We start from the raw sequence: 10086 nt of genomic DNA on the forward strand, positions 1-10086 counted from the left end.
TCAGCAGTTATGCTAAGGGACTGGGTTCTGGTCCCTTCTGACCTTCATACCCCTGCTCAATGCCATCTGCCGGATCTGGGATTCCCCACTGGTCTCCAACCCAGCTTATCCAAATCTATACCAGTCTTCTTCACAGAGATCAACCAGAAAACCAGAATTAGCTACACAGAGGACTCCCAAGGTCATGGTCTGCATCAGAGAAAGATAGAAAAGGATGTTTAGAAGCTCTGTGCCCTAAGCAGCCAGAATGAAGATTTATCTGGCTCTGCCTCTTACTGTGTAACTTTCTAAGGGGTCATTTCTCTTCCCTAGGCCTCAGTCCAGCTATGAAATGAGTTCCCCCATCACTAACACTCTGCCTTACTATAGTGCAATGCCAATGTGTTAGCCTGGTTCAGACGATAAGCTCCAGGACGGCAGATTATCACCCTTCACCCACAGATCTTCCAACACTGTTTCCATCAACAGGGATTGTGCACAGGAAATGGGACAATGAGTAAGACCAGCCTGGACCCCCAGAAGCGGGCAACCTAGGAGCACAGTGCAGAGCAGAGAAGGTGCTCAATGCATTGAACAGACTGGTTTAATTGCATCACTTGCCCAGTTAACAGGCAGGTACGTATCCCTTTGGGCCCAATTTCTGACTGAAGAGACGGAGGAGATCACCTCCAGTGGACAGTGACTGAAGGAGCTCCCTGTGCGTGGCTAACAATGGCAGGACCTCCTTCCAGTGTCTGCTACTTTCCATGGAAGAATTTTCTCTGGAAGAGCAGGCTTCCAGCTGAGGGTCAGCTTCCCAACTAGGAAACGTGGCCCTGTCTCCCTCCGGTTTCTTGGAGGCAGCCCCATCAAGCTGGGAGGCCAAGATGAGCAGAACAGAGCATGCTGGGAAGATTTCCTCCACCAGACAGACCCCAGATTTATCCTGGGAGCTTAGGAGTATTGTTAGGCAGAGCCCCGGGATGTCTTCATTCCCCACTACAACAGCCAGGAAAGAAACTATTGCCACAGGAAAGCAGAAGACAGTGGAGGCCCAACCCTAGACCAAGAAACAGGTTGTCCTTGGGGTGAGAAACTCAAGACCCATCCTTAGAATTCATCAGATCTCTGTGAAACAGTCAGACTACCCATCCCCACAGGACTTCTGAACGCCATTCTGTTGCATCCAGTAGAAACAGTTCCTAAAACCGGTCAGTGGTATGTCAGTGGGTCGGCAGTGACTGGTTTTCCAACTGAGGTTATAATTCTGTTCACTCATGTAAAACAGGTTATCAGATATGGTGATCATCCCCATATGGTGACACGTGACAGAAAACAGACCCCTAGTAATTGTACTGCTCATGCTTAAGACATGTAAAGGTAAACAGCATACATTCAATAAAATTTTCTAAGTCTTTTCATAGATCTTGGGCTTTTAATCTGGAGAGTCCAAAGAGGTTGGTAAATGGGCTTGTAACACAGGGAGTTCTGTGCTCTTGAAACTGACAAAGACTATGAATGTATAGTATCACTGCATATGAGCAAATTTCTCCCTAGGAAAAACGGTCCAAAACCTGTTGTCAGTTTTGCAAGTGTCCACCTTTGATCCAAAAACATTAGAAATCACTGCTAGATGGCCTTCCCCGGTTTGCAAAATGGACTCCTCTTGGAGGAAAACACTTCACTCTGTGCTGCCCTAGAGCGAAAGGAAGCCGCTCAGCCTTGTACTCCTCACCAGTGAGCTCTGCCAGAGTTTCTTTTTGGGCTGAGTTTCTATCCCTGCAGCCAGCAAAAAGAACTGGACAGATATAGTGAACAGAGTCTAGTAGATTTCTGCTATGGCTTTTTTTTTTTTTTTTTTGTCACTTAGCATTTTAAAAAGAAAAAAATAAAGCATTCTGGATTCAACGGAATTCATCTAGAAACCATAAAAGAAAAAAGCAAAGAGAAGCCTGACTTTGTTCCTTGCCAATCACAATACCTAACAGGGATAAGAAAAGTTGAGTTGCAGTATAAAAAAGTAAATAAATGATTGTGAGGGAAATGGATACAATAGAAGAATTGCTTATGTTACGTTACTTGGTAATAAACTTCTGTCTTCACTAAGTGTCAATTTAAGGAAAAAAAAGAAAAAATGTGTTTTCATCCACTGTACAAGTGACCTTCTTGGACCACAAGAAGCTTTTCTCACAGATTCTGATCATTAGAAGGAGATGAACAAATCATGAGCAACTCCAAAGGCTTCCCCTTGCCCAGGGGTGACCACTGGTCGTGGTATTTATACAGCATGTCACTGTATACACAGTGAACACCATTTCCTACAGAAGAAACTGAACCAGATAGCAGGTCCGGTTAGACCAGGTGACCCACCACCCATACCCTGCTGGAGAAGCAGTCAAAACACAACGTGCAGACTCATCCTAAGGGGAGATAACTAAGCCTTAGAGAGGTGAAATGTCTTTACTTTGGGAAAGAGGAGACCTACGTCTTCTGAACTTCAACCTGCATCTTGCTAACGACCTCCATGCCTCTCCTCTGCCATTGGATCATTAAATTCTAGACTAGAACAGCTAAATATCTGAAGACCTCCAGGGGAAGCTTTATGACCCGTGTGTGTGTGTGTGTGTGTGTGTGTGTGTGTGTAAGTCAATAGACGTTAATCACTTCCTATGTGACAGATACTCTACTAGACACATGGAACACAAAGCTGAAGAATGAAGCAGACTTCCCTCCTTCAAAGAGAAGAAGCTGTTTTGAAACATATAGTTAAGTCTGTAAAGTTACTTATTAAAATACTGACTAAAGGGTGGACTTGGCTTCTGCTCAGATCCTGATCTCAAGGGCTGGAGATCCAGCCCCACCTGGCCCCTGCCTTTGGTGTGGAATCTGCTAGGGTTAGAGAAACCCTCTCCCTCTGCTCCTCCCTGCCCCGCCCCCCTGCACTCACATAGGCATGCTCTCCTATTAATGTTAAAAAATAAAATAAAATATTAAATGTACTGATACCCATCAATGAGTCTGATGTCAAAGACTAGCTTTCTGTTCACTGCTGGAGTTGAGAAATTGATAGCTGATTAACAATCCTTCTCTTTCATTAAACCACCTGTACTTTTCAGTTCATGGGTAGTGATAAACCAAGAACAAGATAAATCATGTAGCATCTTGACAATAAATAATTGTAAGCTTACAATTTTTAGCTTAAAGTTTAACCCTCTCTCGGTCCAAAATAAACTGATTTCTTTCAATATAATTTTATTACAAAGGATACAATGGTTGTACTTTTATACACTAGTGATTTTTTTTAAAAGGATACCATCAGTATCATATACCCATATATTTCATAGGGAAAAGAAACCTGGACTCCTTTTCCCTATCCACCCACTTAAAATACACCCGAGAGGCCTTTGATATATTTAGCTTTGTTTTGTCAACTCCTATATTCATCACGCAAGGTACAGAAAACTCAGTTGGCTTCTAGCAAAATAACACGACACTAGAACAGTGAATGTTTTTAGTAACAGCAGTTAAGGATTTTATGACATGACAATTTTTTAAATATTCCTAGGGACCCTACTGTATACTGGTTGCTTCTTATCTTCAGATTAAGATCATCTTCCCACCCCACCTCGCCCCCCCAAAAGACCTCACTATGAATGTACAGTCAGCAAAGATGAGTATACTCCATACAAACAGTTCAGAGAAGTATGCTCTCTAGTCCTAGAAATTCAGGGTGGTTGGCATTACTTGAGGGACTGTCTGGGCAGATGCCGTGTGGAATGCAGACAGTCTTCCACATTTAAAATGTTGGAAAGCGAAGTTATCGAGAAGAGGAAAGATGGGTGTGCTTCCAAGCGTCGTGTTACTTATGGTATCTTCTGAATTCAGGTGGCAGCAAGTGTTGGCAGGAAAAATGGACAAGAACTTTGTAGGATAAATCACATCTAAAATGGAGTGCTTTCTTTATAAGATGTTCTGTCTCTTATCCTGATGGCACCAATAAATACGACCTCTTAGGGGGACCCCCTTACAGCTGTGGTGCCGCCTGCACCATGGAGGATTTCCCAAAATGTACTGAAAGAGAAATTCTAAGTAGAAAAACACACAAAGAGCACTATATTCATTCGTACATCTGAGGAACTCCTGTTTGTCAACATGGCCCTAGGCACAAGAACTATGGCAGTGAACAAGAGAGACAGAGTTCCTGTCTTCGCTGAGTTTCTATTCTACTAAGGAGACTAATACAGATCAAAACATACAGCAAGCTAGAAGGTGTTAGGTGCCATGGAGAGGTCGGGGGAGAAAACAGAAGAGGGGCGGGGTGTGCTAGAAGAGGTAGCTAATGGGACAGACACTTGAGTAAAGCCCAGGGGGACTGAGGGACACAGCCATGGAGATGATCTAGGGGCAGAGTGGTCCAGACAGTAGGACAGCAAACCCAAGAGCTGAGGCAAGAATGTGCCTGAAAACTTGAAGAAATAATGAGGAAGCCAGAGTGTTTAAATGCCTTAAATTGCTTCCAAATTAAAGGGTTACAATTTGGGGCAAAATGTCAACACACTTCATAAACTCTCCGAGTAAGCTTTCACAAAGGCATGTCTCTGCTCTAACTAATGTCACCAAGCTTGACAAAATGAAAAAGAGAGGGCTGAATGAGTGATCCGGGGTTATGCTGCTAGCGATGCCTGAGAAAACACTTGGGAACAAGTATCCCAAACTCAGCATCACAGTCCACCTCATGCTTCACCTTTACCATTAAGAGGCACTTTTCTTACTCAAGAAAATATAAATTGTGAAAACAAAACAAAATAATCTGACTAACACTCTTACAGCTAAAAAAAAAAGGTCAAATTCACTTTTTTCATTCAACAGGTAAGCAAGAGAGACCCTATGTACACCCTACATTTTTGTTGAGGAATGAAACAATAAACACTGCATTACCTAGACCCCACCTGCCAGCAATGAATGGGATAGGTGTAGAACAAACAGATCTCTGATGTTTGTAATAGCATTGTTACCCTAAAAAATAAAAAAATAAATAAAATTTTTAAAAACGGAAAACAGATTGACTGCCTCGACTGTCCTTAGCAGAAAAAGTGTAACAGTGAAAACTTGGAAATCTTCTAATTTTCTCTTGGCAAAGGAATTCATATACTAGGATTTATTCATACACTGGAATTCTCTGTAGCCCCTAAAACAAATTAAGAGCTACATGCGCCTCAATACAGTGACAAATTTAAAAATGCAAGCAATATATAGAGAGGGAATTATGCCTTTTACTTAGAATATGAAATACACAAGCTCACAGATATTGCTTATGAATAGAGAATATACCAAAGTACCAAAACATGTTTGGAAACTGTGCACTAACTTCACTTTAGAGGTCACCTGGGAACGGAGGAAGAGGAGAAGGGATGGAAAAAAAATTTCAGTTGCGGTTTACTTTTATTAAGGGAGATATGAAGCAAATATGGAGCTATTAGCAACTTTTTTTTAAATTAGCAACTCTTAAACACAAGTCGTGTCTATTATGCATGTGTGAAATAGTTCATATTCATTTTCATTCTGAAAGGAAAAAGGAAGAGACAAATTTTCTCCATCAATTCCATTAACTGCAAGCCACGTTTCCTTAACCTCAGTTTCTCCACCTGTAAAATGGAGGTGATGCAAGGCGTACCTGCCTTGAAGAGGCTTTTGGAGATAGCGCCTCAATGACAGGGGCACTATCATGTCCCCACGGAGTCTCCATGGCCCAGCATCCACTCACTCTATTCAATTTCACAAACAGTAATGAGATTTTTCACAATAGGGTTACAACCCCCCCCCCCCCCCCGCCAAAGCCATAAAACAAGTCTAAGGCATGTAAATGCTACAATAAATTAATGAAGCCTTTCCAACCAGGGCCTGGCAGAATGACTCCCTCAAACAAGAATGGCACACCTCTGCCATCACCTCTGCCAGAGAATACAGCACTGACATTCACAAGTGCATCCATGGAGTCGGCTTCAAGAGGTGTGCCCCTTGGGCACGCAAAGAGATCTAGAAATCTGCCATGAAGGAGGTGGGAACTCCAGATGTGCTCATGGACCCCAGGCTCAACAAAGCTGCCTGGGCCAAAGGAATAAGGAATATCCCATACCACATCCATCTGTGGTTGTCCCAAAAAAAACATACAAGGATGGGGATTCACCAAACAAGCTGTACACGCTGGTTACCTGTGCACCTCTCCCCACTTCCAAAAATCTACAGACAGTTCAGGTGAATGAGAACTAATCGCTGATTGTCAAATAGAGGTATAAAACAAAACAAAACAATTAGTGAAGCATTTCAATGAATGGAGATGAAAAAACCCAGGATCCCCCAGCACAGGGCTACCTCTCCCAATTCGTGTTGCACAAGCACTGGTTAAAAATCATAAGAACTGGATAAACTTCCTCACTTTAAAGTCTATGCTCTTACAAAAGCCCAAGGGGGGAAAAAGACACCGGTTAGGCATCATTAAGAACAGAGATCAGATTACATCCATCAGCAATAAAACTCCCAGCCACACCTGTGAACAGGTGGAAGCCAGAGCAATCAAAACCCAGCTTCCCTGTGATACACCAGCTCTTCTCCAACTTAGTTCAAACCACAAGGTGAGGCTCTCCTCTCTAGATGAGCTTCTGCTGAGCCCGACCGATGGACAAACCAGCTCCTCCCCTTCAGGCCCTTACAGTTCGGAAATCACGTTCTCCAGAAAACTGGCAACCGTTCCCTATCCCAGCCAGCTTGGTAGTCTCCTCTCCCAGAAGGAAAACGGAGACCCAAGCAAATCACCTGTGCGCCTGCGGCCGCGAGAACCCGCTGGTCGTGGTGCGTGGCCTTGAACCCCAGATGCGCCCTGACTCCTGGAAATAAAGTTGCACGGACCCGGGTTCCTTGGAGCGGCGCCAGCCTGGACCTATAGCCCAGGCTCCAGCCCCTGGGAGGCCACTTGTAACTCCTCCCTTTCTCACTGGTCTCCATCTGTCCCGTCAGTCGGCTGCCTTCCTGGGCTTTGAGCCCCCTCCACAAAAGGGGAGTGTGAGGTCCAAACGCAAAGGAGAGCGTGTACCAGGGGGCAGCAGGAGAACCCTAAAAACTGCAGAAACTAAAGCACGGCCGCAACCTGCCTGAGCCGGCAGCTAAGGGAAGGTGGGATGGAGAGGATACCCACCCACCTGGGCAGAGGCTGGGGTAGATGGCCGGCCGGCGGGCTCCCCTCTCCCGAAGTCCCAGCTGCCCCGAGTCGGCCCCAACTCCAGCATCCCGCCCCCCTCCTCAAAATGCGGAGGGGAAAAGGATACGAAGAGCGAGGGGCACTAGCAGGCCCGCACCCCCGGGCCCGCCGAAGGGCTCCCCAGAGTCAGAAAAGGAACAATAGCAGACCCTCGGTCGCCGGATCCACCCGGAGTCTCCCGCTTGCGCCTCCCTCCCCAGCTCCTCCAAGTTCTGCGCGGAGGCGGCTCGAGCCCAAGAGCGCGGCGCCGGGAGGGGGGCGGCGCGGGGCGGGCCAGGCAGGTAGGACCCGGGGCTGACTCTGCGCCCCCCAGCACCCCGGCCGGGCTGGCCATTCATTCCCGCCCGCGCTCCCTCCGCCGCCCCTGCCCCGCGCCCTGCCGCCGCCGGCCCGCGAGTGGCGGGGGTCGGGCAGGAGAAAAGCCCGCTCCCAACTTGGCCCGGTCTTCCCTCTGACTCGGGTCCCCACAGCCTCCCCGCACTCCGCAGACGGTCGGCGGCCGGCGGCAGACAAGGGAGCGGTGGCGGGACCCTCGCTGCCAGCCAGCTAAGCCGCTCCAGCGCCCGGCGCGCCGCCCCTCGCCGCGCCCCAGACACAAAGGCGGGGCGGCGAGCCGGGACCCCGCTCCGGGGAGCCTCCCCGACTCTCGGCGCCGCGCACTCACCCCATCGAGGCGGACGCTCCGGGGACCCGCCGGCTGCGCCACTCCGCCCGCCGCTTCCCCAGGAAAACGCGGCCGCCGGGCTCGCTTCCTGCTCGGCTTCCTGCGCCTCGGTCCCTCCTCCTCCCCCCGCTGCGGGGGTCAGTGGGCGCCGCGGCTCCCGGGCTGGGCGGGCGGGGCGGGGGCAGCGGCAGCACCACCACGTGGCCGCCCGGCGCCGGCCCCCGCCGACCTGGATCCCGCGGGAGCGAGAAGGGAGGTGCTCGCCTCTCCCCTCCCCTTCCACCCCGCGCGGCCCCAAATTCCGCGAGTCAGGTGACCCGGCCCCGCGGCCCGGCCGGGACCTGCGGGAAGTGCTGGCGGCCGCCGCCGCCCCTGCGCCCGCACGCCCCGGGCGTTCCTGGCTGACTTCTAGTCTCCGGGGCTCGGGGACCTTTGCCCGCGGCTGTGCTCCAGCATCATCACACCTGAAGTCCGTGGGCAGCGCCCGCGCTCGAACCCCAGGGCTTGGGACCGGTGCGATCCCGAAGACTGTTCCTCTCTGGGCAACTTCCAAAGTCGTCTGTGGTCGTCGGGGTGTTTTATAAAAAGGCACGAGCGCCTTCTTCACCAGCCAGATCGGTTATGCTTTCCGGAATTACTGAACAGAAAGTAAAGCAGATTCCGCTCCTTCTCCGGACGGACGGAACGGTCGGGTGGAGGGACCGCTAGCACTCATCAGGTGGCAGAGAAAGTGCCCGCGTGAAGCTGGGAGACATCTACCGCGGGGCCGAGAGGCACGGGTGGGGGCCGCCCCCCGAAGTCGCGTCTGGGATGCGGGCAGGGAAGGCCTTACCCGCCGCCCCACCCCAGGCTCCCCGCGGCGTCTCCCTCTTCTCAGCCCACTAAAACCGGCGTTTGAATCTTAATGGACTCCTCCCGTGATTTCCAAGGATTTCAAAATTTCCAACCTACTCTTTTAATGTGCGACGGCTTTTCGATTCGTTCTAGTCAGGCTAACCAGCTCTGGCTTAGAAAGTCCTTATTCACCAAAGCCCCTCCCTTCTCCGGGTTAGCTCTGCATCCTTACCCAGGGCAGGAAGCCTTTTACAATAAATGACAAGAGTCTTTTGGTGGGATCCAGAGTTAAGTCAGTTGAACATAAGAAAGGAAGGAAGGAAGGGAGGGAAAAGAAAGAAAGAAATCTGTTCCAATGGAAGTGAAATTCACCCTAACAGTTGAGTGTCTAAGGTCTTGGTTGCATCTTGATGGTCTCCTCCTTAGAATTTCTTTGTCTCCCCCCTTCCCAAGGGAACAACCTGTCTTAGCTTTAACAGGTTAATTCTCAAACACGGAGCAAAAGCTCTGTAACTGTGAACTGTGAAGGAACCCTAGCATGGTCTTTCCTAAATCATACATCAGAGATTCTTTTGAAAAGTGATGAATAGCCCATTTCGAGCAAAGCAGACAGATTGCCCTGTCCTTTATGCCTCTGGAATAAAATGACACTCTAAAAAGAAATGTGAGCTGCCAAACTTCTGGTTTGTTTGATGCTGGCCATTTCTACCACACAGTTTTTCACTATAGTTGATATTAATGCTGTGACACTGAGGGTGAACGAATATGGTCACTTGTGTGTTTTCTGTTCTGAGCTCAGTCTCCAAGCAGGGACAGTCTCCAAGCAGGTACAGGGTTCACCATGCTGTCTTTGAAAGTGAACATGTACGTATTTATAGGAACACCTGACTAGTTGGAGGAATTTAGTATCAAGCAACATTAAACAATAATTCTTTTTTTTTTTTTTTTTTTTGCTATTACACCGCCACCATGCCCTGTCCCGGCCACTTACCTCGGAACTTACCTGCCTGTGTCGGCTCTGTGGCTCTCGGTGGTGGCTTTTGTGCTTATTCTCCTTGATTTATAATCCCACCCTTAGACATCAGCAAATCCAACTCTGGGTGTGGGGTTGCTGTGGAGGGAAGGACTCTTACAGTTAGGCTGATATGCCAAGATTCTTTTCCAAATCCCTCCTTCCCTGAAACTCAAACATCTCCTTCACATGAAGTTGTGCCACCTGCCAGAAGACTTGATGGTCAGCTACAGGACTGAACACAGTCTTCTCATAGGTTTGGTTTGCTTTTTCCCCAGGCCTTTTAGAAATGCTAACTCATTCAGGATACATTGAACACACCCTTTAACAGAGACTAGGTCC

The 10086-nt window shown here is 48.5% G+C and overlaps 1 protein-coding gene across 3 annotated transcripts in view; it reads right to left on the reverse strand.

Annotated features, from left to right (window-relative positions):
* RAI14 (retinoic acid induced 14) overlaps positions 1-9825 on the reverse strand; it is a 141161-nt gene extending 131336 nt beyond the window's left edge. Inside the window, exon 1 of one of the 3 annotated variants that reach the window (XM_032337642.1) lies at positions 9736-9825. The gene's annotated coding sequence lies outside the window, so the exon portion shown is untranslated. Of the gene's footprint in view, positions 1-7898; positions 8000-8362; positions 8446-9735 lie in introns of those variants that run through there. The other 2 variants (XM_032337641.1, XM_032337640.1) reach the window with 2 other exon arrangements.
* Between the last annotated feature and the right edge of the window lie 261 nt (positions 9826-10086).

Source organism: Mustela erminea, chromosome 3, assembly GCF_009829155.1.
Source record: "Mustela erminea isolate mMusErm1 chromosome 3, mMusErm1.Pri, whole genome shotgun sequence".
Taxonomy (NCBI): Eukaryota; Metazoa; Chordata; class Mammalia; order Carnivora; family Mustelidae; genus Mustela; species Mustela erminea.